The sequence below is a fragment of the Zingiber officinale genome, chromosome 7A, assembly GCF_018446385.1.
Source record: "Zingiber officinale cultivar Zhangliang chromosome 7A, Zo_v1.1, whole genome shotgun sequence".
Lineage (NCBI taxonomy): Eukaryota > Viridiplantae > Streptophyta > Magnoliopsida > Zingiberales > Zingiberaceae > Zingiber > Zingiber officinale.
The window spans coordinates 85,712,210-85,735,758 of NC_055998.1; the positions used below are offsets into that span (position 1 = coordinate 85,712,210).

General features: G+C 40.3%; 1 pseudogene; it reads left to right on the plus strand.

Annotated features, from left to right (window-relative positions):
- The first annotated feature begins 411 nt into the window (after positions 1-411).
- Positions 412-23,549, plus strand: part of LOC121999492 — a 51,469-nt pseudogene continuing 28,331 nt past the window's right edge.

Genomic DNA, 23,549 nt, shown 5'->3' on the forward strand with positions numbered 1-23,549 from the left:
GTGATACATCAGCATTACTTCAATGCTCCCCGGGCTCCTCTGCGGCACATCTTTGATGTCACTCGTATGTCCGTCCACAGTAACATTCTTTATAAGATTGTTATTGGGTGCATCCTACCCATTGTCACTCGAGGGCAGGCCAAGATTCGGTTGCCCCATCTAGTCCTCATGTATGCTTTGGAGCACCGGCTCGATATTGACATTGCCCTTCAGATCTTTGAGTCCATCTTGCACTTTTCTAGTCCTATCCAGGGAAAGTTGTACATACCTTTCTGCCACATCATGACCTCCTTCTTTGCATCTCGGGGTATAGATGTTTCTAGGGGTCAACAACATCAGTTGTCCAAAGACTATGATCAGATTGGAGTCCGCCAGCTATCTCTCGCAGAGATTGAGAGACGCTAGGGGGTGATGGTATGGTATGCTCAGGCTGCCGATGACTCTGATAATGAGGAGGAGGCGGATGTCCCTGCTCCAGCACTGGCGCCAGATCCAGCTCCTGTGGTTATCGAGGATCGGTTGACTCAGCTGGAGGAGACAGTGCGTCAGGGATTTCAAGAGTTTCGCAGCTTTCGCCAGGATTGGACTACCTCTCAACAGCGTCAGACTGAGATGTACGAGATGTTGCAGTGCTGGGATCTAGCCTACCAGGCCCCTCCACATCCTCCTTCTGGTGATGATTGCTAGGCATGCTGCCTATGTTTCTGTTGGTGTTGGGATGTATTTTGGCACAGACAAGGTTATATCTTGTTTTATCTCGAACACTATGATTTATGACTATGCTAGGTGTATGTTGTTGTATGTTTTCTATGACTTTATGTGCTCGTAGTGCACTGTTGTAGTTCTTGTTATTTGCGTATGGTTATTTATTTTCTTCTTACTAATTATTGAGTTCCTCTATATCAAAATTTATCTTATTTACATATCGTTTATCTTATTTTCATATTTTTTTTGGGGATATGTTGAATTAAGGGGGAGTTTCTATTCATATTGAATTAAGGGGAAGTCTCAATTTTCCATCTTTTTGATTGTATGTCAAAGGGGGAGATATGGATAGTTTAAGTTAGATGTTTTTTTTATGCATATGCTTCACATTATGACTATACCTTGTGTTATATGTTCGTGGACATTATCATATCTTATAGATGTGTATATTTAAAGACCTAACTTAAATAAATTTTGTCAAACATCAAAAAGGGAGAGATTGTTGGAGCAATCTTGCTCAAGATATTACTCATTGTTGATGTTTGGTTAAATAAGTTTAAGTTAGGCATTAATTGTGATTTAACATAAATGTTGAGTAAGCAGATACGAAGAAAAGACCAAGTATGAAGACTTGGCAAGGAAAGTCCCGGAGATGTGACCTCTTGGCTCAAAGGAGACTTAGCATGACAAAGCCAAAGGTAGCCCTTGAAGGCAAGTGCAAGGATGAGGAGTCGTGGAGACGGAAGCATCCTAAGGGCGCAAGGCTGATGGAAGGTGCTTGGAGGTATGAAGACTAAGCTAAGAGAGTAATTCAAGTATATAAAGTAATGTAAGTCTTAAACTGTAAAAATATTGTAATCTCAAAGATATAAGGTACCAGTCGACTGGTACACACACCAGTCGACTGGTACCAAGACAAAATGAATAGAATGTGGCAGGCTGTTTGGAATCGGGCACCAGTCGATTGGTAGATGACTGTTATGGATTGGCGGCTGAAAATCTCTCAAAATCTTAAGTGTCGTTGAAGCCCATCAGTCGACTGATATCGGGAGAAACTATAAAAGCAGTTTTTGAAGCTGGGAGCAACTACTACTGTTCAAAACTGAAAAAGTGCTCATCAAGTGATCTTCAAGCCTACAGATTCTGATCCTCCTTCCTCTAATCCTAGATCTTATTTTGTAAAGAGGAAGAGAAAATTGTGTAAGGGTTTCTCCACCTTCGGTTGTGATTCGAAAAGGAGAAGTTTATAGTGGAGCTTGATTGTGTGGGTGTGTGCCTTGGATTAGTCACCTCAAGGAGGTGGAGACCAAGTAAACCAAGGAGTTAGCATTATTTTCTTGTTTTTCTTGTCTTTCCTTTATTTCTATTTGCTTTCTCTAACAAGTTGTAGGTGAAAAATCGAAGAAAGACTATTCCCCCCTTCTAGCCAAACGCAAAGTTCCTATCACTAACCATTCAAGTGTAAATTATGTCTGAGTCCTTAATCTATCCTAATTTAAGCATTTAATAAAAGCAAAAGAAACAAAGCAATCATCAAACAATTTTAAAATAGTCTTTCTATTGGCTCCCCCTGGATTATAGCCTTGATATGGTCTATCAAGGTAATAGACTTGATCCTTAGGGACCCAATAGTGTCCAAGTCTGACTTGATTGGTCAGATTTGACTTGGGGACTCATGCTTGGACTATGTTTCTATTTGATCTATTTATAATTGACAGATATGATTTGAATTTTTGTTTACGCTTAAGCCCAAGTCCGGATTTATTGTAAATAGCTCTTTGTTTTCCAAGAATCAGATTAAGATTCTTGGAACCCAACGTGAACTATTCCAATGTATCTTTAAGTTCTTTAACTTGAGTTTTCAAATTGAAATTTCCTTCCTCAAGTTATTGGACTTAAGTTGAGCTTCCAATTTGAACTGGCTCAGTCAAAGGACTCGAGTTAGTTACTTCCTTAAGGGTTGTTACTTCCTTTTGGAGTGACTTGACCCGAATGTTGGATTTAGCTAATTTCTTTAACAGGTAAGGAACTAAGTTTCCTAAATTAATACTAGAAATAAGAGAGCTTACGGTGGGGTATGGTCATTCGAAAATGGATACGGATACGTGGCTTCGCTCGGACTTGGTTTCTGATTTGTTCTCGATTTTATACTCGAACTCGGACTCAGTTTCGACAATGTTCACCTGTACTGGTAGAGCGAGGAAGCTTGCTTGTTCTTCTTCGTCGAATTTGGATTCGTCTGATGACTCGGACCACGTTGCCTTCAACACCTTCCTCCTTCTAGCCTCCTTTGTCTTGTTTGTACCTGCAACCAACGCAATACCTTTCTCGGTCGGAGTAGTATTAATCTGCTCATGTAACTCAAATAATTCGTCTACTAAATCACGCTTACTTACTTGCGTATCGGAAGTACCTTCGTGTAGCTCAATCAACTTCTCCCATAACTCTTTCATGCTTGAGAATGAGCCGACTCGGTTCAGCTCCTCCTTTGTTAGACTACATTGAAGAGTATAGGTTGCTTTGGCGTTTGCTTCTACCTTCTTTATCAATATTGCATCCCAGTTCTCGCACGATATTAGTTTGTCATTGTCGTCAGTTGGGAGTACAAGACCAGTTTTGATGATCATCCGGACTTTGAAATGAATTTGAAGATACAACTCCATTCGGCCCTTCCAATAGCTGAAGTCTTCTCTGGTGAAGAGCGGAGGTCGAGCTGTACTGTAGCCTTCTTGAAGAGCTATAGGACTTGCACAAGGAAAAAAAACTTGTCCCATGACTTGATCCTGGATTAGTAGTGCGGGTTAAAAGAAAACTAACAGACGATCTCGAGTGGTGTTGCACCGACTTCGAGAAAAATTGATTACAAAAAAATCGGAGGGTGGCAAGAATATCGATTCTGATTAACTCCGAAAAATTGAAAATCACCACGAAAAATAGGCTTGATTGGTGGTTGCACCAAATCAAAGCGATCACGCTCTGATACCAATTGTTGGATCAAAATGTGCTAGAGGGGAGGGGGGTGAATAGCGCTCGTGACTTTCACTTTTCGTATTCGAAATGATCGAGTAAAAATGCAGTAAAAATTTAAATAAAACACAGAAGGATGTCAAGATTTACTTAGTTCGGAGCCTAGGGTAACTCCTACTCCAAGGCCCATGCTCATTGAGCGTTTACTTTAGGCAACCACTATAATCGCGAAATAGTACAAGAGATTATTACAAATTAGATGCACAAAAACTTATACCGACAACAAGAATTCGAAATTCGCAGCTCCGGGTCGTTGGGGTGTTATGGCTCAGCCGGAACATCTCGTTAGTAGCAGACAGCTATATGATCGCTTGGGAGTTGATTACCTCAGCTGTTGGTCGAGACCTCCTGATAAAGGTCGTTAAGGGTGCCTCCAAGACTCTTGAGGGTGCCTCCAATCCCCGGGTCAGCCACGCGTAGATAAGCTCCGAAGCAGTCTTCGCCTATCCACTTGAGGGTGCCTCTAATCCCTTGGAGGGTGCTTTCAATGCCGTCTAAGGCACCTCAAGCCTCCATAAGGGCGCCTCTAAGCTGGTTTCCTGCGCAGCTTCTGCCTTGCACCCGAGGTGCCTCCAAGCTCCATGGAGGGCGCCTCGGGTACTGTTCATCCGAGGCAAAACATACTATTTTGTCCTTGCAAGATAGGTTAGTCCACAGAACAACAACATATCCTACAAAACAAAGTTAGCACATAATAACAGAAATATTTTGACAGTCTTCGGACTGTCCGGTTCTGACTTCGGATTTTCGACCGGAAATCCTAGGTCGAATCGACGCCTGATGTTCCCTCAGCGGGGAGCGCGTCCTCACCTACTCCACTCAGGAGAGTATACCTGTTGCCAGCCCGGTCCTTCAGACCGATTGGATTTTTGCTCAGTGCCCGAGTCTTCAGGTCTTTCCGCTAGACTTCCGCTCCACGACCTGTTTAGACTTTCCACCTGGTTCGTGACACCAGGACTTTTCACTTAGAGTATCTGACTTTAGGACTTTTACCCAAAGACCTTGACCCACCAAGGCTTTCCACCTAGGGTTACCAGCCCCTAGGGCCTAGGGTTACCACCCCTTAGGGTTTTCCTGTCTGCTTAACTGCAGATAGGACTTTTGCCTAAGATACCTTAGGACTTTCCTGTAAACTCATTCACACATGTTAGATAACAAGACAACTTAACTTTGAACCCTTTGACATAATCAAAACACAGGTTCGATCGTCGGATGCTTCCCGCACCAACAGACTTATGGTAAATAGCAACCAAGAGTGTGGTAGGAGCAAATCTCAACATGCATCGGGCAACGACAACAAGACTCATTCTAAGTCAAGAAAGAAGAAGGTAATCACTTACTATAAATGTGGAGGAAAATGTCATACGAAAAGATATTGTCCAGAGATGAAGAAACATGTTGCAAAAAAATAAAGGTAGCTCGATGAAATCTGCAAACATTGTTGAAAAAGAAAATTCAGAGAATGGTGACAGAGATATGCTATTAGTCATGTTTAGTTCAGAATAGCTGACAGATGCATGGATCTTAGACTTTATGTGTTCTTATCACATGACTCCAAATAGAAAGTGATTTGACACCTATAGGATAATGAATTCTAGTTCAATGCTGATGGGAAACAATGTGTCATGCAGAGTTATAGGGAATGTCAGAATCAAGATATTTGAAGGTGTGCTAAGAACCCTAAGTGACGTCAAACATATACTAGAGCTAAGAAAGAACTTGATCTCACTAAACACACTAGATGATATTGGTTGTAGTTACAAATCAGTGAATGAGATGATAAAGGTCAATAAGGGAGCTATGACAGTAATGAAATGCCAGAAGTTAGCAAGGAACATCTACAAGTTAGTAGAGATTATAGTTGTGTTGGTGCGGGAAGCATCCGAACCTTAGGTCCTAGGGGGTGGTAACCCTAAGTGAAGGAAAACCCTAAGGGGCGGCAACCTTAGGTCCTAGGGGGCGATAACCCTAGGTGGAGGAAAACCCTAAGGGGCGGCAACCTTAGGTCCTAGGGGGTGGTAACCCTAGGTGGAGGAAAACCCTAAGGGGCGGCAACCTTAGGTCCTAGGGGGCGGTAACCCTAGGTGGAGGAAAACCCTAAGGGGCGGCAACCTTAGGTCCTAGGGGGCGGTAACCCTAGGTGGAGAAAAACCCTAGGGGGCGGTAACCCTAGGTCCTAGGGGGTGGTAACCCTAGGCGGAAAGTCCAGTCGGTCTGGAGGATCAACTGGCAACAGGTAAATCTCCTGAGTGAAGTAGGTGAGGACGTGTTCCCCGTAGAGGGAACAGTAGGCGTCGGGTTTCCGGTTGGAAACCCGAAGTCAGACTCGGACAGTTCGGAGACTGTCGAACTTTCATTCATATTTATGATATTATATGTGCTAACTTTGTCTTGCAGGATATGTGTGTATTTTGTGGACTAACACATTGTGCAGGGACAAAAGAGCAACATTAACCTCGGATGAACAGTGTCCGAGGCGCCTCCATGGAGCTTGGAGGCGCCTCGGGTACAAAGGAAGAGCTGGCTGCGAAACAGTGTTCAAGGCGCCTTGAGTGGTGATGGAGGCGCCTTGGACCTGTTGAAGGCGCCTTGAGTGGTGATGGAGGCGCCTTCAACTGTGATAAGCGCAGAATGGTCAGCGCTTATCTGCACGATGGAATCGGAGCGGTGGAGGCGCCTTGGATGGCTTTCAAGGCGCCTTGGATGCCCTTTATAAGGGGACTTCGAGCAGCTTCTTGGATGAACAACTTACAAGCAATCTTTCTGCTACAAGCTGCTCACGAGACTATTCCGAAGTGCTGCTACGAGACACCGACGACCCGGAGCTCCGAATTTTCAGATTACGATATTGTCGTCGGTATAATTAATTGTTGTCATTTATTGTACTTCAAATTGTAATCATTATCGAGCTTATAGTTGTTGCCCACCGGAAGCGATCAAGGATCGCGGGCCTTCGAGTAGGAGTCGATCAAGGCTCCGAACGAAGTAAAATCGACCTGTCTCTGTGTAATTATTTCTTTTATTCCGCTGCGTATTTAACTCCGATAGTTTTCCGATACGATCATAATAGCCGCGAGCGCTATTCACCCCCCCCCCCCCCTCTAGCGCGTCTCGATCCAACAATTGGTATCAGAGCGGGGTCGCTTTGAACTGGTGCAACCACCATTCAAGCATTTTTCGTGGCTTTGTCGTTTGTATAGGTTGAAAATATAACCTTACGCCTTTCGTTTTTTTCCCTCCAAAACTGTTTTCAAAAAATCCATTTTCAAATTTTCACCATTGATTGGAATTAGTGAAATATCGTGTTTTCAAAAATTAGTAGTAATATTTTTTTATAATATTTTAATAATATTTTATTATTTTCTCTCGAAATTCCTGAATTACTACTTTTATTTCTCTCCCGCACTACTAATCCAAGACCAAGTCTTGGAACAAATTTTATTGTGTTTATTTTGCGAGATTCCTTCTAATGGCCTACGAAGATGGGTACAACTCAACATGCCTACCACTGCTGTCTAACGAGAACCTCAGATACTGGAAAGACCAGGTGGAGCATCAATTAAAGACCGAAGCAGAAATATGGACCATAGTCCATATTGGATTCACTCTTCCCATTAAAGAAGGTGTACCCATCACCTGTGACAAGTGGGATGCACAAACAATAAGGACATTCGAGGCAAATGCAAAAGCAACTTACATTCTCCTATGCGGACTAACAAATTCAGATCTTGATCGAGTTGGAAAGTTCAACAATGCTAAGGAGCTTTGGGAGAAAGTGCTCAAGCTTTATGAGATCCCTTCAGAGTTAGAAGATCGAATAGAACCCGAGTCCAAATTTGAAATTGAATCCTCAGAGTCAACCTCCGAACCAGACTCGGAAAAATCAGAGCAATATCATAGCACTGATGGCCAAAGAAGATATCTGAATCGAGTCGAATTTGAAATGGCAACAGTCAAGGGGAGGATCCTATCACGGATCTAAAAGGTAAAATTGTAAATTCAAATTGTAAATCTCTCATAATCTGTTTTAAGTGTAGGGAGAGAGGGCACTATAGAAACGAATGCCCCACTCGTAAGACTCGACCGGCACAATCGGAGGAGAAGGAGAAAATGATCAGGAGAGGGAAGAAATACATCAAATGCTCCAAATGCAAACTAATGGGTCACTGCAAAAGACAATGCCCAGAAAGAAGACCCAAGAATCCAGAGGGAGAAATCAAGGTTAGTACATTTACATTATATGAAAATCCAGTTTTTGCAACACATGATCGCACTAGCTTAACTAATCCTACTTGCTCTAGTATAGATTTCTCTTCAAAATTAGATATACATGCTAATAATGTAATGAATAAAATTAATTCAAATAAAAATAAGAAATTAACTCTTAGAAAAGTAGAAATACAAAATAATATTTTAAAAGATAAAGTTGATAAATTAGAGAAGATTGTTAATAATTTAGTCAAATCACGAAATCTAGACTTGGGTTATAAATCTAAAGTAAAACTTAAACAGTACAAACCAAGTTATAATCAAGTACCTTTTATTTACTTAACTTAATAAAACGTAAATCAATAACATAGGAGGAGGCTCCAGAATAGCTGGCACCTCCGAAATTAATCCACCCGATAAGGGTAAACAAGAGTAGATTACCCGGCAGGGTAATTTAGGTTAGATTAAAATGGATTAGGTTTAACTTAACCAACGGTACTGGTGAAGTTTTTGGATGATAGTACGTTAGGGAAGCTTGGGCATCGCATGTCTAGGAAGATATGGCTTCGACCTGGTGCATTTGGCCAAGTGGAACTGACCGAAGCTACCCTTAAATGGATCCTAACTAGTTAGACCAAGGTTTAGTATTAAGTTCAATGGGTAGGACTATTTGGAAAACCTCGAAGGCATGGTTACTTTAATGAGTTCCTTGTGACTCACCATAGCCCAGAAGTTTATCCAAAGAATGCTTACTTGTTGAACCCAAAGCTAAACCTGAATCTAACACAAAGTTAAACTAAACCTGTAAATTGAACCTCAATTCATCTCACAACAATCGTAGGATTACCTGATTGAAGATTTAGATCGGGTGAGATGACTAAGGAATTTAAAATTCAAATTCAGAATTAAACTCGTAACTATAATTAATTCAAAAATAGATTCATAATTAATATTACTTTTTCAAATAACACTTAATTTCGTTATTGAAAAATCTTTCAAATTCAACTTCAAAATTAATTGAAAAATCTTTCAAAATCATTTCAAAATTATCCTTCAAAATCATTTAAAACTTAATTTCAAAATCTTTGAAAAATCATTTCAAAATCTTTTAAAACTTAATTTCAAAATCAGTTCAAAATCATTTCAAAATCATTTCAAACTTAATTCCAAAATCTTTGAAAAATCATTTCAAACTTAATTTCAAAATCTTTGAAAAAACATTTAAAACTTAATGTCAAAATATTTGAAAAATCCTTCAAAATCATTTTAAAAATCTGTTTAAACTTCATTTCAAAATTATTTGAAAAATCGTTCAAAATCATTTTAAAATCTTTTTAAACTTCATTTCAAAATTATTTGAAAAAAAAAATCTTTTTAAACTTCATTTCAAAATTATTTGAAAAATCTTCAAAATAATGGTCACTTATTTGGAATGTTGTAAATTAAAGTAAACTCCATCTCACACTCACTCATATGCTAAACATGCTTGGTAATCTAGAATGACTGAGATGGAAAATTAGGAAAATCATGCTTGGACTCCTGAACTCAAAAATTTATTAAGGCATTAATTAAGGGGGAGTGATTTTGAGTCGGTTTTAAAATTAGTTTTTCTTTAAAATTTTTAACTTGACCTCAAAATTAAAAAACTATTTTTACTTATCTTCAAAAATTCAGGTTATTTTTAACTTAACTTTAAAATTAAAATTATTTATGACCTGGCTGTTAAATTACAACTCTTCTAGAATGTTTTCAAAGCTAAGCCTTTACGTAAAACCTCTTTAAGCTAAGTACTTAATCAAGTCTTCTTTAACTAAGCTTAGTTAGATTATACTCTAAACTTAGCTATTTGGCAAGAAGTTTTCTCAAGACAATCATTCTTAAGCTGAATATATAGCTAAGTATTTTCAAATTTAGCTAAGTACTTAATCATTTTTTTTGTGATATCACAAAAATTTGCTGAGTCACTTGTTAAAGACAAAAATAACCTTATCTTAGCTAAAAGTATCTCTCAAACTAAAGGAAATGGAAATATTAAGATTAAGATTACCTATACTTTAGGGCTCTGATACCTGATCAACACCAATTAGATAATTTGATTACTATTTAAACTTGACTCATACTTGGACTTAAAGACCAACTGAATAAATAATCTAAATTAAAATTTTAGATTATTTTTGGTGGAGGCAAAAACTAACAAGTTCTCTTTCAAAAATAAGTATTATTTTATTCAAAATTAAGCTGAGTCCCTTTTCACTTAAGTTATATCTTCAAAATTCAATATTTGCAAAAGGCGATTCATAGAGCAAAGGCGGAGAGAGGAAGTTACATAGACTATTTTTCTCTTTTCCTAGGTTTCTTTTTTATCTATGTCAAAGGGGGAGAGAGAAAAGTTAAGTAAAGAGTAAACTTAAACATAATCAATGGGAAAGCATAATAAAGTTTTTGTTTAAGTTTCTGTACTTACTGTCTTATTTATTACTTAACTTTGAACTGTATTGTCATAATCAAAAAGGGGGAGATTGTTGGTGCGGGAAGCATCCGACGATCGAACCTATGTTTTGATTATGTCAAAGGGTTCAAAGTTAAGGTGTTTTGTTTCTAATATGTTGAACAAGTTTGCAGGAAAGTCCTAAGTGGAACTTAGGCATAAGTCCTAACTGCGGTTAGGTAAGGGAAAATCCTAAGGGGGGGCAACCTTAGGTCCTAGGGGGTGGTAATCCTAGGTGAAGGAAAATCCTAAGGGGGGGCAACCTTAGGTCCTAGGGGGTGGTAACCCTAGGTGAAGGAAAACCCTAAGGGGCGGCAACCTTAGGTCCTAGGGGGCGGTAACCCTAGGTGGAGGAAAACCCTAAGGGGCGGCAACCTTAGGTCCTAGGGGGTGGTAACCCTAGGTGGAGGAAAACCCTAAGGGGCGGCAACCTTAGGTCCTAGGGGGCGGTAACCCTAGGTGGAGGAAAACCCTAAGGGGCGGCAACCTTAGGTCCTAGGGGGCGGTAACCCTAGGTGGAGAAAAACCCTAGGGGGCGGTAACCCTAGGTCCTAGGGGGTGGTAACCCTAGGCGGAAAGTCCAGTCGGTCTGGAGGATCAACTGGCAACAGGTAAATCTCCTGAGTGGAGTAGGTGAGGACGTGTTCCCCGTAGAGGGAACAGTAGGCGTCGGGTCGACCTAGGGTTTCCGGGGGGAAACCCGAAGTCAGACTCGGACAGTTCGGAGACTGTCGAACTTTCATTCATATTTATGATATTATATGTGCTAACTTTGTCTTGCAGGATATGTGTGTATTTTGTGGACTAACACATTGTGCAGGGACAAAATAGCAACATTAACCTCGGATGAACAGTGTCCGAGGCGCCTCCATGGAGCTTGGAGGCGCCTCGGGTACAAAGGAAGAGCTGGCTGCGAAACAGTGTTCAAGGCGCCTTGAGTGGTGATGGAGGCGCCTTGGACCTGTTGAAGGCGCCTTGAGTGGTGATGGAGGCGCCTTCAACTGTGATAAGCGCAGAATGGTCAGCGCTTATCTGCACGATGGAATCGGAGCGGTGGAGGCGCCTTGGATGGCTTTCAAGGCGCCTTGGATGCCCTTTATAAGGGGACTTCGAGCAGCTTCTTGAATCAACAACTTACAAGCGATCTTTCTGCTACAAGCTGCTCACGAGACGATTTCGAAGTGCTGCTACGAGACACCGACGACCCGGAGCTCCGAATTTTCAGATTACGATATTGTCGTCGGTATAATTAATTGTTGTCATTTATTGTACTTCAAATTGTAATCATTATCGAGCTTATAGTTGTTGCCCACCGGAAGCGATCAAGGATCGCGGGCCTTCGAGTAGGAGTCGATCAAGGCTCCGAACGAAGTAAAATCGACCTGTCTCTGTGTGATTATTTCTTTTATTCCGCTGCGTATTTAACTCCGATAGTTTTCCGATACGATCATAATAGCCGCGAGCGCTATTCACCCCCCCCCCCTCTAGCGCGTCTCGATCCAACAAGTTGTAGGTGAGGTCACCTCAGTGGAGTCTGAATTCGACAATATAGTCTTGTGGAATATGGGTGAACGTAAGATACTAAAACTGTTAAGGATCTTGCGGTCGGCTAGAAGGGGGTTGAATAGACGGCACCCCCAATTACTCGCTTAATTCCTACGTATTCGTTAGTGCGCAAGCGGAAATACAAATACTAATTACAAATACAAAAGCTAATGACAAAGAAAAGAACAAGCAAACCAATGCACGTCGATATAACGTGGTTCGGAGATGATGCTCCTACTCCACGGCTGTCTGTAAGGTGGGTGATCCCAATCCTTCAGTGGATTAGCCCCCGGCAAACTCCGGCTACTCAAGCAACTCCTTGTGGGTGGAGAAATCTCACCACAACACCAACCAAGAACACTTGGACACAAGAGACCTTGAGCACTTTGGTGACTACTAATTAGGCTTTAACCAAGTCTAATTTCATCACCTTGGCAGGCCATCCCAAGCTCCTTCTTATAAAGCTTGGAAGAAATCAGTAAGTTGATTTGCCCGTTACCAGTCGATTGGTCCTTGCACCAGTCGACTGGTGCCAGCCCAACGGCTCTCTCAACGACTCTCTACCGGTCGACGCTACAGTGCATCAGTCGACTGCTACAGTAACTGCTACAGTGTCGTCAACTGCTACAGTGCCCGTTGACTACTACAGCCCCCCCCCTTGACTGCTACGGTACCCCCACGGGATTTTTTCCCCCCGAGTACAATCTCTCATGCACTCGTACCCTCACGACTCACTTGACTCTTCTTTGCAGCTTTGACCTCTTGTCTTCAAGCTTACTTCCTTTGGCTCTCGTCCCTCAGATGCATCCAAGCCCGCAGCTCGTCCACAATGCCATCCTTCGCGTATGCCTCGAAGTTGCTTCCCTCGGCCCTTGTCCTTGCTGCCTTGTCCACGGTCCCTCGGATGCTCCATCCTTCACCGGACCCGAAGTCATCAAGCTGAATCACATGTGTATCCTGCAAACCTGCACACTCACATACACATATCAAATAACGAGGGTAATCCTAATTTAAACCCTTTACCTAAACACCAAAACACATGGTCCCGCAGACCATTGGGATTGCTCCAACAATCTCCCCCTTTTTGGTGTTTGGAAATACGTTTAAGTTAGGGAAAACAAATAGCAAATAAACATGCTAAAAACAATAGACTTACGATGCCAAGGCTACACACTTGGACTTACACCGCCGAATGGAAATGCAACATGCATTGGAACCTATCCCAAGGCTCCCCCTACACCTAAACTCCCCAATGAGCTAGGATTTTCCCACAGGGATTTTTAAGAACCTATCACAAGGCTCCCCCTATGCAAAGACATTTAAGGTTTTTCCAAAGGCATTTAAGGTTTTCCCAACTAAACCTTACTTCTCCCCCTTTGCCTAACATCCAAAAGTTCTCCAACAATATCCCAATCGTTGAAAACTTATCATCCAAACTGACCCAAACTCATGTATTTATCCCCCATGGATCCCATACATTTAAACGAGTTGGCATGGTCATGAACAGTACTGAAAAATAATATCAGGCTAGTATCAGTCGACTACCCCTGAGTGCCAGTCGACAGCCCCCTTCGACAGAACCTTACATAAGCATTCTGTGGTCGAAATATACTGTTATCAGTCGACTGGTCTCGGCACAAGTCGACTGGTCTCGGCACAAGTCGACTGCCCTCATAAAAATGAGCTTACAGAGACATTCTGTGCTCAAAAATACTGTTACCAGTCGACTGATATCTGTACCAGTTAACTGGTATCCTATTTCTGAAAAAATCAACCTTTTCAGGTCAACTTCAGAAATACACCAGAAATTCCCTAAACCTCCAAAAATCTCCAAATTTTATGGAGAGGTCTATTGTACCCTTGTCTACTTGGAAAAAATACATTAAAAAATGTATCTATCATCAATCCCAAGATTGACACAAAATCTAAAACTAGCTAAATAGTTCAATTAAACCTTGACCTAAAATCCTAGTTTTGGCTTCCTTTTGATGTATTTGCTCATACCAACTTGCAATGCATCCCTAGCATTGGTGTATATGGTATCTATACATCCAAAACCAATTATCATGTAATATGACCCCAATGTCATATTTCCTTGCATGAAACATAACCCAATTGTGCCAAAACTCTAAGATTGAGACTCAAATCCGTCTCTAAACCTTTTGGCACATTTCATAACCCATCTAGAATTCCAAGTAGTACCCACTTGAGATCCATTGGCCATGGGTCCCAACATGACTCTTTGAGCTCCCCCTAGAGCTCTTAGCCTTAGCCACCTCCCTGGGTGACTTATCTACAATTGCTAGGTCACATCGGTGCACCTCCGGTGACACTTGGCCTACAAACCTAACCTTCTTAACCTTAGACACCTTATCCTTGGTTAATTTCTCCTTGCTATAGTCATATGCAACCCTAGCATAATACTTTCCCTTAGCCCTGGAGACATTAGATCGATATCCCAAACCCGATCTATCATTGTTGGGTCTTTGGCTACCCAACACCATACCTAAACCCTTAGATCCAACATTGAATCTTTCTAGGGTTTTCTCCAACTTATCAAGATTTGCCTTCAAAGCTTGATTCTCCCTTTCTAGGTTCCTAAACCTAGAGTCAATTTGTCCACCTTGGAGATTCTTAGACCTACCCTTCCTAGGCATATGTCTCCGCTTCTTGGGATTAATGCCTTGGTTCTCTATTACCTTCTTCTCCTTAGGTAATGAGAATTTAACTTTCCTAGGTCTATCATGCATAGGTCTTCTAGGGTTATGATCGATATTTACCCTATTCCTATCATGATATTTAAATCCAAAATTTTGCATGGGTAAATAATAAGAATTATTCCTAGCATGCATGGAGGAATTTAAATTTGACTTCAAATTTAAACTAGGGTTTACCTTACCCTTTACCTTTGGAGCTCCCCCTTGACTCGAGCCTCCATTCTTCCTCCACTTCTTTTCCCACATCTTTAAATGCGTCAATTTCTTGAGCCCTCCCTTCTTTGGACATTTGGTGTGGTAGTGACCCATTTCTCCACATGTGAAGCATCTAATGTGCTTCTTCTCTTTCTTCTTCCTATAACTCAAATTAGATTTAAAAAGAATTTAATTGAGTTTAGGATATACCTCTTTCTTACCCAAAGGACATCTACTCTTGTAGTGCCCCTTTTCATTACACCCGAAGCACACAATGTGATCTTTTGAATTTGCTTCTGTGGAGGTGCTCACTAGGTTGACTTCTTCCAAGATTTCTTCTTCATTCGTCTTGGACTCTTCTTCAACCCTTGAGGATGTTGATTATGCCTCATCTTCCTTCTCCTCCTCGAATGTTGAGCATGACTCAACTTTCGGTTGCTCCTCCTCCTCTTCTTGAGCTACTAAGCCCATCTCCTTGGGCTCTATCTCACCATGTGTAGGCAAAAGGTCTTCTCCTAGAACTTTCTTTACCTTGCTCCACAACTCGTGGGCGTTCTTGTATTCACCTACACGACTTATCACGTTATAAGGCAAAATTTCAATCAATATTGATATTACCTTTGAATTTACCTCTGATCATGTGGTTTGCTCCTCCGTCCAATGTAGTGGTCAGAGCTTCTTCCCTTTCTTGTCTTTAGGGACTTCAAATGGCTCTTACACCACCATCATTGTGTTCCAATCCATCTCGAAGAAGTTCTTCATCTTCACCATCCAAAAGGTGATGTCCCATAAGTTTCCTCCTTCGAACTTTGGCGGATCTATCAAGCCGGTCATCTTTGCTTCCTCAGAGGTTAGTCCGACGGAGAGCGGCCTCGCTCTGATACCACTTGTTAGGGATCTTGCGGCCGGCTAGAAGGGGGGTTGAATGGATGACGCCCCCAATTACTCGCTTCCTATGTATTCGTTAGTGTGCAAGCGGAAATACAAATAATAATAACGAATACAAAAGCTAATGACAAAGAAAAGAACAAGCAAACCAATGCACGTCGATGTAACGTGGTTCGGAGATGATGCTCATACTCCACGGCTATCCATAAGGTGGACGATCCCGATCCTTCGGTGGATTAGCCCCCGGCAAACTCCGGCTACTCAAGCAACACCTGGGCATCTCCAACCCAAATCCTCATAAAAGACACCTGGGCATCTCCAGTCCATATCCTATATGGTGTCTTTATCACAGCCTTGGATGGAACACGGTTGAGTATGAAGGTTGTTGTATCCAGAGCATAGCCCCAAAAAGATATAGGAAGATCTGTGTGACTCATCATAGACTGTACCATATCTAATAAGGTACGATTCCTCCTTTCGGATACACCATTCCACTGTGGTGTTTCAGGAGGAGTGAGTTGGGATAGAATCTCACACTCAGCTAGATAGTCACGAAACTCATGGCTAAGGTATTCTCCACCTCGATCTGATCGAAGTATCTTAATACTCTTGCCAAGCTGGTTTTGTACTTCATTCTTGAATTCTTTGAACTTTTCAAAGGATTCTGACTTATGTGTCATCAGATACACATAACCATATCTACTGAAGTCATCAGTAAATGTAATGAAGTACCTATAACCTCCTCTAGCAGCGACATTGAAAGGGTCACATACATCACTATGTATAAGTCCTAACAAGTCAGTCGCTCTTTCACTGTGTCCGCTAAAGGGAGTCTTGGTCATCTTGCCCAGTAGGTATGACTCGCATGTCTCATATGATTCGAAATCAAATGAGTCCAGCAAACCATCTTTATGGAGCTGGGATAAGCATTTGTCATTTATATGACCTAAGCGACAGTGCCAGAGATAGGTTTGGCTCATTTCATTTGATTTGAACCTTTTGGTATTTATGTTATAGATGGGGTTCTCTAAATGTAGAATATAGAGTCCGTCTATCAGCGGTGCACTGTAATAGAACATATCATTTAAATAAACTGAACAACATTTGTTCTTTATTATAAATGAAAAACCTTTCTTGTCCAAACAAGAAACTGATATAATGTTCTTAGTAAGAGCAGACACATAACAACAATCATCTAATTCTAGTACAAGCCCAGAGGGCTGAGATAGAGAATAAGTCCCTACAGCAACAGCAGCAACCCGTGCTCCATTACCTACGCGTAGGTTCACCTCGCCCTTCGTCAATGCTCTGCTATTTCTCAGCGCCTACACATTAGTACAAATATGAGAAGCACATCCAGTATCTAATACCCATGAAGAAATAGATAGATTGACTTCTATAACATATATACCTGAAGTGGAAGTCTCACTTCTCTTCTTCTTAAAATCTTCCAGGTAGACTTTGCAGTTCCTCTTCCAGTGCCCGGTCTGAACGCAGTGGAAGCAGGTAGCATCCTTGGCAACCCCTCCTTTAGGTTTCAGTGCCTTACCTTTGCCCTTGGCTTGGGACTTTCCTTTGCCTTTAGGCTTACCCTTGCCTTTGCCCTTTTGCACCATCAAAATGGTGTTGGGCTTTACCTTCTTAAGGTTCAGCTCAGCAGTTCTTAACATGCTTAGCAGCTCGGGCAGGAGTTTATCAATTTCGTTCATGTTGTAATTTAGAACAAATTGATTGTAACTATCTGGTAAGGATTGCAAGATCAAGTCAGTGACCAGCTCTTGGCCAAGGGGGAATCCCAACCTCTGTAGGTTTTCAATGTACCCAATCATCTTGAGTACATATGGACCTACGAGAGTCCTGTCTTACATCTTGCACTGAAACAGTGTCTTAGATATCTCAAATCTCTCGTGCCTAGCTTGTCCTTGATATAGTTGACGAAGATGTTCAATCATATCATAAGCACCCATCAACTCGTGTTACTTCTGAAGCTCAGAGTTCATGGTCGCAAGCATGAGACAGGACACATCTAATGCGTCATCTTGATGCTTCTTATAAGCATCACGGTCAGCTCGTGTGGCAGTGGCAGGAGGTGCCTCGGGAATGGGTATTTCCAGGACGTACAGTTTCCTTTCCTGAGTGAGAACAATTCTCATGTTCCTGTACCAGTCCAGGAAGTTAGCTCCGTTGAGCTTGTCCTTATCAAGGACAGAACGTAGGGAGAAAGTGTTCGTGTTTGACGACATGGCAATCTACAACAGAAAATGCAGAAAATAAATAATCATATTCCACTATTCATTTAATTAGGCCTTTAACTAAATGATGTTCCCACTGAATTATAGAACTTTTGTAGAATCGAGTCATGGACGTGGTCAAACTACACTTACTAGATTCTAGCTATAATTCGTGCGGGACAAGATCAACATCATACTACGCCTTGAGTTAGCTTTGGCTAAATCGCCCAAGATTTTAGTATGATCGGTGGGTAACTAATTACCAATTACATCTCTATGCAACTCTTGTTTATAGGATCAAGATCTGCGTGTATATTAAAACTTGAGTTAGCTTTGGCTAAATTGCCCAAGAGTTAATATAAACGTGATTTTGACCTATCTACCAACCATTGGAAAATGCCTATAGTTAAACCCGATCCAATTGAGTTTAACTAGTTTTACTCAATCTAATTGAGTTTGTACTCACCCATGCGTTGATAGAAGGGACCAAGATTGTCCCTTCGCACCCTACCAAGATAATATGCGTTGCTCTGTTTTGGCAGATTCAACAACAACATGTGATCGAGGTAGTGATGGGTATCACGGCATGGTAGGGATTTCGAGTTGACGCGATTTAGATCTAATCTAATCGTCGATGTATATCATATACTCGATTTAGATCTAATCTAATCATGGTGCATCATATACGCGATTTAGATATAATCTAATCGTGGTGCCACTAATTAATTACTCTACTCTAGCATGCATCACATACACACACACAAGCAATTAATTAAATTTTAATTAGTCATGGCCCTACAACGATCTTCTCAAGCCAATGAGAAGATCGGATGGTCAACCTAGGGTCAACAGCTTCTCCAAGCTTCTTCCTTTGACCGCCATGTGTTGCTCGCACCCTCCTCGTAACTCCTCCTCGAGTGGACCTTCCACCGCTCCAATTTTGTACATTGCAAATTTGAAACTCGAGTTACATTCGAGTCTAAACTATTTTACAACAGGAAATAAAATAGAAAGGCACGACGCGCAGGTCGCGTATCAAATATACAACACGCACAATCACACAAAAATGGCACGCAGGTCATATTATGAATTATAACACATATTTCTGATCAAATTGGGTTCTTTGGGCCATGACCATCACAAATACATATATAATTCTAAATTATGTATTTTATATAAATTTCTACAATTTTACTACTAATTTTACAATTTTATGAGTTACAATTTCCCGGCGATCCCGTTTAGCGATTTTCGGGTGCGATCGCTGGACAACGCCCCTTGCGAGGTTAGGGGCAGCGCCCCTTCTCGTGAAATGAATCTCACGAGTGTCCCACGACGATCTTACAGCGCCTTAAGCCGCTGTCCCAAAACTATTTGGGTGAAACATTGTCGTTTCGGAAGGTTTTTCTCGGTATACAAAGCCTACAAGTGACCAAGCACTTGTTGCTTCGCATCTCCAAGAAAAATACTCATAAAATACATAAAAATCGTAAATTTACAGAAAGTTATAGATTTGTAATTTTTCATAAAAATTAAAATAAAACATGTACACTCTTCGCACGTGGCTCTGATACCACTGTTGGGATTTTCGTGCCGCAAAAACCATTTTTGCGTTGCGGAAACCTCGAAATCCCATGCCACTTAATCCGTGCGAAGATTAAAAGAACAAAAATTTCATGTACATATTTTTCTATCCTAGATCTACATTAGATCTACTTGGTTAAGAGATTACCCTTGTAGCGAAGCCCTTCGCGAATCCCGCTCGTCCAAAAGTTGTCGGATCTCGAGTGTGTTCAAGTGGACACACCTCTATACGTATCCACACGAACAATAGAGATGGAGAAAACACTTAGAGTGTGCTAGCACTCTAATGGTGTTCGGCCAAGGAGGAGCAGAGGGAGAGAAGAAGAAGCAAGGAGGAATAATAATGATCGATCATGAAAATGAGAGTAAAAATGTCTTAAGTATTTTCATCTAATGAAAATACTTAATGCTCATTAACACCATTAATGAGCCTCATTAATGAGCCTTAATGAGTATTTAATATTCTTCATATGACCATTTTGAAACTCATTCGAAATTTGAATCTAAAATTCAAATTGAATTCCATTTATCATTGAATTCAAAATTCAATGAATATCATCATTAAGCCTCACTTGAGTCTAACTCAAGTCTAGCCTCACTTGAGTCTAACTCAAGTCTAACCTCACTTGAGTCTAACTCCAGTCTAACTCAATCGAATCTTACTCAATTAATCTAATTTAGATTACTCTTAATCCAATTTGATTCATCACATGAACCTAATCCTCTAGGTACATCAAATGAACATAATCCTCTAGGAAAATTTTCTTGAGTATATCTCAAGAATTAGAGCATTTCCTGTCATCAAACTTCATCACTTACAAAAATGTTATATGCCATATCTCAAACTTAAAAAGCAATCTGAGATATTCCCTAGGAAAAAGCCCAGACAATAACAACCTATGCCATTGCTTGTTGATTGCTTTGTTGCTATGGGCATGATTTAGCAGGATCTTTTTATAAATTTCACCAGGAAAGGAAGTCTGTAGACCCCTATATTGATCTATTTATTACAACATTAAATATGCTGACAAACATGTACTTGGTAGGACTTTTAAGAGAAAGATGTACACATACATCATTTATTTTCACTATAGAGTAGAATAGGATTTAATTTTCAGGATATTTTAGTAATTGGTGTAAAGGTAATATTTTGTTTAGTGGATTTAGTTGTTAGGTTAATGAGCTTTGAGGATGTTTCTAATCTATGCCTAATCCCTTGACAAGGTATCTTGTTGATGTATTGGATACCATATTTTGGTTGTGAATTTTGGATCTTCTTTCTCTTCGATGTTTTCCTATCTTCTCTTATGTCTCTCTTCTTTCTTTCACCCTAGTATCCCCTCCCCATATTTCTTCCTTTTCCTCCTTTGTCGGTCTACATCAAGTGGTGATGGAGTTTAATTCATCTTCTCCCTTTTCTTTCTTCTTCTTCTTCTCTTTACTTTTCTAACCTTAATCTCTCGTCTCTATTTTCTTGTCCTTCTGTGCAACCTGCACAGTTGGTTTACTGCCATTCACAGATTGGTCCATCTGGCCTCCACTTAACCATCTTTTTATAAGTGACTAGGATTGTGACCTCATTTTCATGAGATCTCCAAGCATGTTATGTTGATTTCTGTTCATTTAAGATGCAATGATGTCCAAGAAGACAAATACTCTCCATTTGTCATATCTTTATAAATCAGTTATTATGCATACTTTTTTCTTTGCCTATGGAGTGTAGTTTATTGTAACTATTGTAGCTTATATATGCAAAGACATACTCACTTATGAATGTTGGTGCTGCGAAAGCGGTTCGGATTGCTAGATGAGAGAGGTGTATAGTGACTTACAAATAAAAACTCCATTTCTCTTACTAATAAATTAGCAAGGACACACACTAATTAATCAAAATAATCTCAACATAAAAGAAGGGACTCAATGAATTACTTGGTTGAGAACCCATGGGTTGCTAGTCAAAGAACTATAAAGGCGCTTGCCCACTATCTTCTCCTCTTCGGTACAACGATTAAGCACAAGAGAAATAAAAAAGGGGAAGGAAATGAATTCAAGGGTGTGTTATCTGGTTCTTCGAGTTTCAGTCCCTTTTATGGATTCCATCTCAATTTGACCGTTGTGTTGACCTGGCACCTTCTAACTGGATCTTTGCTGACTCAACTTCAATCTTTATTTGCTTCGTCAACAACTTGAGAGCATCTCTTGATGACTCGGCTCTTTCCGGTCACATGGAGGCTCTTCGGTTGCCTGGAGAGTGCATCCTTTTCGACAACAGGTCTGGATGACTCAACAATTGACTTCCATGCTTCTGGTCACCTAGAAAATGGTTAACGTGACCATTCACTAAGCTCACCTTCTCTGGTCGCCTGGGTGATTCTTCGGTCACTGGACTTGTAGTTGTCCGGACTTTGTCTCGGTTGCCTCGAGCAGTCTTCCTTCAGGCTTCTCGTCCCACGGATGTAGTAAGCCCTTCCAGCTCATCCCCGTGTGTCCTCCTTGCTCCACCGAAATACTCTTTTGTAGTTTCTCGTACCTCGGATGTATTGAGCCCATCAACTCCTTTCTCGGACCATCCTTCTCATTCACTTGCGCCTTCTGCCAAGGCTTTACCGTTCCGATACTCCTTAGCCATCGAATACATATACGTTCTCATAAGTCTTTGTACACTTAGACACACATATTAAATACAATAAGGATCTTATTTAACTTATTTGATAATACATTAAAACACCACTTGAGGTTTTAATATTCTCCCTCTTTCTCATGTTCGTCAAACTAAGTTTAAATTAAGGTAAATCACAATAAAATAATCATAATGCAACTAAGTTAAATAATTCTAACTCCCCTACATTTATGCCTAATTTTCACTTCTCCTCCTTTTGACAACATAAAAATATGGAGTTCGAGAAAACTCAAAATTTCTCCCCTTGTTCGAAAATTTGGTAAAAATATTTTGAATTAATAAAAAAATCTAAAATATTTATCAAGTGTAAAACACAATATTTCCTATCACATAAAATTAATTTTTATCGAAGATTCGTTTTCAATAATTTTCTAATTTTAATATGCATATTTTTTTTAAAATAATTTTAACAAAAATTTCTAAGCATCCAAAAATCATAAAATTTTAGCTACTGATAAAAAACATGTCATAGTTTCATAGAAAAATATTTTGCATAAAATTATAAACAGAATAATCAGAAACAAAATTTAATTTCATGCATTCATATCAAGTCAACCATATTTTTAAAAAAATCTTTTCTCTAGTTGACTTTTCATGAAATTTTTGTAAGTTGTCAAAATAAACTTAGGCACCCAAAATAAATTTACTTGGGTTTACCAAATAGTTGTGGAATAAAAAGTTTTGGTATGTTTCTGATTTTGTAATACCCACGAATTTCTTAAGCTCAGTATGTGAAGATTTTCTCTTAGAATAAAAGAAGACAAGATGGAACCAAAAATATATATATATATAAAAAAAAAGAGAATTGGTCAAGGATTGAACTTGAACCTTCTTAAGCTAAGGATTTTGGAATTACCACTAGACCATCATGAGTTATTGTTGAATAGAGAATGGATATTGTAGATATAGATAAAACCATAATTAAGAGAAGGAAGCAAGAAACATCAAGTAACTTTCTTCCTCCCTCTCTTGATTAAGAAGCAAGACAAGTTGTCTTTTCCTTCCTCACTCTTTCCCATTTTCGTGAAGATCCAAGAGGGAAGGAGAGGAGAGGGAGTAAGAGGATGAATGAAGACATTTCTTCATCATTAAGAGAATAAAAGATGAGTTAAGAAGAGGGGAAAGCAAAGTCTCTTTTTGCTTCTTACTTCCACCTAGCATAAGAGGAAAAACCAAGAAGCGATTTCATTTTTCTTCCCTCCCCTCACCATTGCCGTGACCTAGAGCATCCTCTCTTCTTTCCCGAAAATCCAACTAAGGTTTTCTACCTAAGAAAACCA